Source organism: Rosa rugosa, chromosome 2 (genome assembly GCF_958449725.1).
Source record: "Rosa rugosa chromosome 2, drRosRugo1.1, whole genome shotgun sequence".
In the NCBI taxonomy this organism is placed as follows: Eukaryota; Viridiplantae; Streptophyta; class Magnoliopsida; order Rosales; family Rosaceae; genus Rosa; species Rosa rugosa.
The window spans coordinates 24,842,132-24,850,812 of record NC_084821.1 but is presented as its reverse complement, the minus strand read 5'-3'; the positions used below and the strand labels follow the sequence as shown (position 1 = coordinate 24,850,812).

Genomic DNA, 8,681 nt, shown 5'->3' with positions numbered 1-8,681 from the left:
TGGGTTTCAAACCCCTTTTAAAAAAAATAATAATAATAAGTGGGAAAATTCTAGCATATGTTGACGCATGCCATACATCAAGTTTTTTGAATATTTTAGACCGTTAGATTTAATTAAAAGTTGAATATATCTGATGGTCAGAAATATTCAATAGTGGTGACCTGCTTACCAGGTAGCCTTTATAAACCTTTTTTTTTCTTCTTCTTTTTCAAAATTCTGAATTACATATCTACAATGAAATTAAAAAAAAAAAACCCTAAATTGAAAAAGAGGAGAAGACGAGGAAAAGAGGAAGAACGACAGTTTGTTCATGTACAAAGCGAGAAAGAACGACCACTAGAGGAGAAGACGAGGAAAAGAGGAAGAACGACAGTTTGTTCATGTTCAATCAATACTCAGGTACGTAGAATCTTTTTCTGTTTGTTCGTCTTCTCCTTTTATGTTGTTTGATGCCAGACGTATTCCACCTTCTATGTAAGGTTTGGAGTGTGTTTCTGGTTTTCTTTGTAGTGTTCTCTTTTTTTTTTTTTTTTTTTTTTTTTACAACAAACTACAATCCGCATAGAGGTGAATTGGAACATTGGATACACACAACTAGTTCCAACAAACACAGGATTGTTTTCTACTCGGATCCAAGGCAGTATATCTTCCTAGCCTGATAACTTTGTTTTACAATTGACTCTCTAGCGAGATTTGGATATCAACACATACCTACACCCTTTGATTTGAATACACAGACAAATCTGAGTCCATCCCAGTGCTTCGATTCCTATTTTCAATGTTCTATTAATCTTGATTCATTAACCTTGTTTGCTTCGATTTTGCGTTCAGTATATTTGGGAATAGCGAAGACAAGCTGTCACCCTCCAAGATTATATATTCTATGCAACAAGCCTGTAAGTACATAAAAATTCATAATAGATGATCTATCCCAAGTCAAAATTAACAAATAGTCTGGAGCACAGTCCATGAAATTAGCAATTGCTGAGTAGTTATAAAGGCTCGATGGAATCCTTCGATTATAAGACTTTAAAGCTTAGCTGGTAGGTTGCGCCATTATCATTTAGATGATAATGGTGATCAGTTCTTGTTGACTTGATTGAAGAATAAGACATCTTGGTGGCTTTTAGTTCATGTATATCAGGGGCCTTAGCTTGAGTCTAGGCAATATCTATTGTTTGCGATAAAGATTTGAAAGCCCGTTAATCTTGTATTTCTGCTATAGTTTAGGACTCACTGCCTAGTATGTTATAGTGTCAGTTAAGCATTTATAGGCTTAAACGGTATCTCTTTCTTTTGCCCACTTCTTGTAGGCTTATTTGTTTTATGCTTCTTGATTTGTGTTGTTGTGAACCTAAGGTATCTGACTACATCATGTAATATATATGTACCTGCACACAACATTCACTATATATATATATATATTAAGAACTATTACCGAGGTTTTGATCAACTATCTATCAATTAAAGACTTAATGTCGTATAATAGACTAATGTATCTGATGTAAACCTCTAGCTAGTTATTATATATATATATATATAGATTTTATCCAGAGCGAGACCTCGCTTTGAAATTTCAGAGCAAGGTTAGGGTTTAGGGTCACTTTTTGGTCTCATATCCACATCTCGACCGTTCAGTTTTTAGGTACTAATGTATAGATCATCTATGCAAAATTTCAGTCAAATTGATGATCTTTAAGGTATCTAACTCAATTAAACCAGTGGACGAACTGAATCTGTCCAACCTAAACCGTACTAGCTTTAAGGCAGTTATCAATGCCTTAACGACCATCAATTTGGTTGAAATTTTGCAGAGATGATCTATACATTAGTAGCCAAAAACTGAACGGTCGAGATGTGGAAATGCGACCGAAAAGTGACCCTAAACCCTAACCTCGCTCTGAAATTTATATATAACAGAACTATAATGCTCCTATTTATACCTACATTAAATCTACAAACAGAAGATAACAGAAATCTAACAATAATGACATACTCTAATTAGTAATTTTCTGATAGACGAAAAACTCTATGTAATTGCTCGTAAGTGTTGAATGGCTGTGTTTATATGTTTGGTAAATCTGTGCTATTGTTTGGTTGGAAGTTGTTTCATTAGTATATAATTTCTCTAATATGTAGGTGATCTGTTGAAACTAGCATTGTTAATGACATGAGTATTTTTTTTTTTTTTTAATAACACATTATGATCACTTTTAGGACTCCTCCATTGTGAATCTTAACTGATTGATGTCTTGTTATAGTTTGATCACCAATCATGATACCAAACAGAAGAATTAAGTTGATATGTTAATAGTGCATCAAGTCTTCTGAACTGCATTATTTTACCTGGTTTTCTCAATCAAAAGTATAAATAACATGAAGATGAAAGCGTAGACTTTTGTGTGGTGTGCTTATATTTATATGTAGTATTTGATATCTGTGATATGTTATTGAAAGTGGAGAACCTTATTTGGCATCAAGAGCATAATGGTTTAGATAGGTTATAGTATTTTACTCTTGGAGAATGGTTTGGGCTAGAAAATTAGACCAAACATAATGTCAATTGATTATGGTTTGTTAATACTTGGGTAATATTTTCTTTGTTTCAGGCATGGATGGATCGTATGAACCTTCAATATCTGATATTGGTTTGGTGTCCCAAAGTACGATAAATGGAAGTGATGGTAATGAAATGCAATATAAGGGAGTTTGGTATGATAAGTTGTCTACAGAATATCTTAAAAGGCAGGAGTTTAAGAAAAATGGTCCTGGTCGGCCTCGTGGCTCAAAGAATAAACCTAAGAAATAACCAATAGCGCACACCAAGTTACAACTAGTTACATTTTATCAGACTCTTTTGCAAGTTACATTTGATTGTTAGAACTACATTTCTTTAGGTGTCACTTTAGGTTTTGATGGTTTAACTGAACTGCTATGGATGATGACAAACTAAAAGCCTTGTTTATCCTTCCTTGGATGTCTGATGTTATTTTTCTATATATATGTCTTTTGTGTCAACGTTGTTGGAATATATATGACGCCAACTTTGCACACCATTAGTGATGATAACAACAGGAATAACTTCATTTTATTTTCCTGTGTTCTCCTCCTCACGATAAAACATCTTAATTTCAATGAGTTATTTCACCAAATGAAGATAAATAGGTTTGGTTTGTAAAAAAAGATCTGCTTTGGTGGGCAAGCTATATTTGTTTAGTAAATGTCCCTCTCTTTAGTAAATGTCAGAAACATTATTCAAAACAAAAAAAGAAAACAATAGCGCCATGGCTCTTCAAGTAAGTACCATGCATGTGCGGTATGTATTTCAAGCAACCCCAAACAGGGTAAGCCCCCATTGAGATTCCAATTACATAGAATTTGGACCCAATCTGCAACGTGTCGGCTAGTTCTTGAATATCATATGCTTCACTCTTAACTGAGCGTGAGGGATACGGATCACTTTCGCCATAACCAGCTCTGTCAAAGAAGTGAAAATATAACCTTAACTCGTCAACAAGTTCCTGACCATAAATTGAACATAAGTTAACTTTTTTTTTTTTTTTAACGAAAATACAGAAATTGAATTCCCAAATGCCATGGGGAAAATCACCACCCTAGAAATTGAATTCCCAAATGCCTTGTGTGCAAGTTCAGATACCAAAGACAATCACCACCCTAGCAAAATCTAAAGATGAAATGACCCTTAACTGACCATAAACTACTAAGATCTCCATTGTTTCCAAATGCAACAAACGGGAGACCTGCAAATATAACTCAAAACGAAGACCTCTGCAATCTACAAATTTGATCGAAGCCTGGTACCCATTCAATTTCTTGACAGAATCACATTAAAAAACCAAAGAACTAACCAAAATCAACTCCAATTTACGGAAAATAGACTGCAAACATATACCAAAAAGCCAAAAATACCTAATGAGCGACAAGATTTCGATTGCTCAACAGAAATCGAGTGTGACAAGCAACTGATTGCTAAGCAAGAAGTCGAGAGAGCACGTGAGATTGGAGGAGGTATTTGGGGCTGAGGTGTTAGGTTTTTTGATTTGGGTATTACGGATTTTGGGCCAAGATTGGTTTCATAGGAAATGAAGCAGGATGTGAGAGGCTGAGAGAGAAGGATGGCGAAGGTACGATTCAGATTTGGTTGTTTGGTGTTTGGTATGTTTTTCGATCTGGTTTTTGAGGGTGAGAGCGACTGGAGGAGAGATGAGGAAGTAAAAGATAGAGAAAGAAGAAAAATGACAACAAAAGAAGAAGAAAAAGAAGAAGCAAATAATCTGAGCGCCAAAGATTAACTATGGACCAAGAAGAAAGAAGGAAGAAGGAAGAAGGACGCTGGAAGAGAAAGGCAAATAAAGAACCCCAATCCTCAGTTCGGAAAAAAAAAAAAAAAAAAAAAAAAAACATTGTTATAATAAGTGTTAATACTTCATTATTACAAGTTTTCAGAACAACTTTACTAATAAAACAACGAATGTGTTGCTATAATAGTAAAACTTCATATGTTTAAGTAAATTTGCAGTGAGTCATTTATGGTGTAATAAGGTTGTCTATTTTGTAACTATTGTCCCTTAGGAGTTATTTACTTATTTGACAATGTTTTTTCTAGATTTTACGGCAATTGAGGTCCAAAGTAATAACCAAGGTTGTATTTGTGGTAATTCTTCAATATTACAAGTTTGACAACGAATTGTTGTAGAAGTAGTAATCAAACTCTTATTTGTAGTAATTTTTTATATTACAAGTCTGAGAACCATTTTACTAATGTGACAACGAATTGCTGTCAAAGTGGTAAAACTTTATGTATATATTGTAAATGAGGCGCGAGTCCTTAATTGTGTATTAAAGTTCTATATGTTGTAACTAATACTTTTCTTGTGTAAATCTCATCATCCATGAGAGAATTACTCGTTTGACAATGCATTTTACTATAAATTACAACAATTGAGGTATAAAGTGGTAATTATGGTTGTTTTTATGATAATTACATGAAATATGATCCATTTACAAAAAAAACGATCCCTTTACCAATGCTACAACAAATGTTTTGTTTATATGGTAAATAATCATATTAGACCTAAAACTTTTCAAGTCCTTATTCTTGTAATCCAGTTGTTCTTTTTGTAATTAGAGTCCTTTCTTTTGTAAATTATATCATCGATGAGGCATTTTACAATAAAAGACCACATTAGACGTATTTAATGATAATTATAGTTGTAATAAAAGTAATTACTATATATACTATATTCATTACAAGTTTTTGAACGATTTACGTATAAAAGAATAAATGAGTACTTAGTATGGTAATTTTTTTTTTTTAAGTACACATGTCAAATTATAAGTGAATAACCTGTTGACCTGTACAGCAGGTTTCACCAACTAATTTAATTTAATATATATTTATTAAAAAGTTGATGTATGACAAACATCAACACACCTTAGACTTCCCCTAATAAGTGTTCGTCTAATTAAAAAAAATAAAACTATAGTTCCCACCAATTGGTTGAAAACATGGGGAAAAAGTGAAGTACATGATGAGTACTTACAAATCAAAAGTAGCTTATCATGTACTTACAAATCAAAAGATCAAAAGTACGTAGCTTTTAAGTATTTAAACAAAACAAAAAAAAAAATTTAACATTTTTCTTAAACCCGACATGTCTACATGTCTAATCGAGGCTGTTAGCCACCTTCTAGCACCTAAGTGGCCGCCCCATAGAAATTTTTAGAACACTGTTAAAAATTAAGAAAGAACATAATTAAAAGCTGCACGCATGTCGAAGTAACGTAGTATTGAGTTACAGAAAATATAGAAATGATCCAAATTATTAGCATCGGGTGGCTTTACCAATACAGAGAAAAAAAAGGTACGTAGGCCGGATTCAGTGGTTTTTGATGATCTACGGAAGACTTGGTCCATGGGCTGCGGTTGACCACGTGTATACGCTTGCACTTGAAGACTATTTAATATCGATCATATTATTCTGCATCTGCTAGGTCTTACATGCATCTCGGTTAGCTTTTTTGTGTGAGATAAAATTTGAGGTTGGCCAAAATCATATTTATTAATACCTATTAAAATTGAGCTGACGTTGCTATTAAATCTGCCAAGACTTTATGGAGAAGCAAAAGCCTTAAAAGAGGAATATATGCATTGCATAGATCTGATGTTTAAATAATTCATTGCAATTTTAATCAAGTATATATGTATTGTCTGTATTTTCATTATTTTCATTCAATGTGCTCCCAATATATAGTAGTACGTAACAAAATGTCTCAACCAAAGAATTAATTGTCGCATATATGACCTGGCCAGGTACAGAAGCTTGTGTTACTAAGTAGCTGCAATGCAACTCAACATAAAACATACTTTTGGATTTAAGTAAGTGCAACTTGAAAGTGATCATCAATCAATGTTGGTATTCGGAAACCCTAGCTACTAGCTAGCATCGATCGTCCTCTTCCGCGGCTGTTGAGCCTGAGGCTACATTTCAACGCAAGCATTTTGCCCTCTCCGGCAGTGTTTCTCGCTTTGATGAGTATTCCTCGGTGGCCTCCTTATTAGCTATGGTCCCTGTCTTCCCCCTCGACTCACCAAGTCACCATGTAACATGGCCATGAACCCAAAACGCAACTCAATAACATGCATTGCCTCAAATCCAAGTTAATTATAAGCTAGCTAGTGATCATTTTAGTTATGAAGAAAATAATTTTCATTCTGATTTTATTATACTATATCTCTAAAAGAGAAAACCCAAGTTTATAAACCATAGCTTTTCCTCTTAAGAGTACTATATCACATGCATGTACAAGTGTACATCTGTATAGTGATGACCTTTCGAACTCGTAAAAGTTATATCGCAATGGCTGGAGTTTTATGTAGATCACTTGTTATGAACTCATTATTTAAAGGCCGCTGAAATTTGTATGATACAGCTTTGCTAGCTAACTAAGTTAGGACATGCCAGTTTGTTAGGTTAAAAATTGATGTAATCCTAGAAGCTATATAGGATCATAACTCTTTGGATCTACAGTTGACCATATTGTATGTCAGATGATGTGCAACATATATAAGCAACCGATGTCAAAGGGGTCCTCCCGTCTAATATAGTAATTTAATTTAGACAAGGAAATTCCTCTGCAATTAGTTCTCTCTTTTTAGCCATATGCCACAATGGATAATATGTCATAATGATTTGTTTTGAAGTGCATACACACGACTCATTTCTTGCTCAAAATCAATCAGCTAGCTAAATGAAAACTATTTAAGCATCCAGATACATTTCATCAAATACTACTAAATACTAATGAAAGTAATCAAATAATCAAATCATTTTCGGTTTATTTGTAAATTTGTTTGTTGTTTATACAGACCTATCTCTTAATTACACAGTAAAGCAGCGTGGATGTCCAGTAAGAATTAGTTTTGTGGGATATATTTTCTAAAACTGACCTCTCTCTCTCTCATATATATATATATATATATATATATATATATATATATATATATATATATATATATATATATATATTCAGAGCGGAGTTTCACTTTGAAATTAAAGTGTGGATTTAAAGTTTATGGTCACTTTTCGGTCACATATCCACATCTCAACCATTCAGTTTTTAGGTACTAATGTATAGATATTCTCCGCAAATTTTCAGCAAATTGATGATCTTTAAGGTATTTAACTCACTTAAACCAACGGACGAACTGAATCTTCCAACCTGAACCATACTAGCTTTAAGACAGTTATCAATGTCTTAACGATCATCAATTTGGCTGAAAATTTGCAAAGATAATCTATACATTAGTACCTAAAAACTGAACGGTCGAGATGTGGATATGCGACCGAAAAGTGACCATAAACTTTAAATTCGCACTTTAATTTCAAAGCGGAGCTCCGCTCTGGATAAGCTCTGTGTGTGTGTGTGTGTGTGTGTGTGTGTGTGTGTGTGTGTGTGTGTGTGTGTGTGTGTGTGTGTGTGTGTGTGTGTGTGTGTGTGTGTGTATAAGGCTGTTCTAGTGAAGAATTCTTTTTTTTTTTTGGCCATTTTAAGGGATTGCTTGTTGGATCAATTTTTCGATCACATATTAGGATCTCGATCGTTCACTTAGCAATTGTAAATCACTTTTCAGCCAAATTAATGATTGTTAAGGAATTCATAACTGTGATTTACAACTATAAACATGAACTGTTTTGGTTAGACATATTTTATTCGTCAATTGATTTAATCTAGTTTGATACCTTAATAGTCATCAATTTGGTTGATAATTTGCATAAATGATCTACTTATATAGAGCTAAGAACTGAACGGTTGAGATCCCAGTATGTGATAGAAAAGTTGGCCTAATAAGTGATCCCTTAAAATGACAAAAAAAAAAAAAAAAAAAAAACACTTACTAGAAGGTTCTTATATATATATGGTCAGTTCTAGAGTTGATGGCAAATATGATTTTTCTATCCTTCCTGCTGCATTATGCTAGGATATTTATTGATAAAAATAATTAAAAAAATCATTCATTATCTTTAGTCTTCCACCGGCATTGATATCAGGCCAGTTTTGAAAATTGGCCGGCACACAGTACATCATTTTAGATAGAATACTCTTTGCCCCCCAAAAAAAAAAAAGAACTTGAAAATGAATAGCTTTGATCATAAAAC

At 33.4% G+C, this 8,681-nt stretch overlaps 1 long non-coding RNA gene across 1 annotated transcript; it reads right to left on the bottom strand.

Moving 5' to 3' along the window:
- Positions 1 to 3,291: 3,291 nt before the first annotated feature.
- Positions 3,292 to 4,407, bottom strand: LOC133733298 (uncharacterized). The gene is made up of 2 exons (XR_009857606.1): positions 3,931 to 4,407; positions 3,292 to 3,477 (listed from the first exon to the last, which is right to left on the bottom strand). It is a non-coding gene; the product is annotated as an uncharacterized LOC133733298 (long non-coding RNA).
- Between the last annotated feature and the right edge of the window lie 4,274 nt (positions 4,408 to 8,681).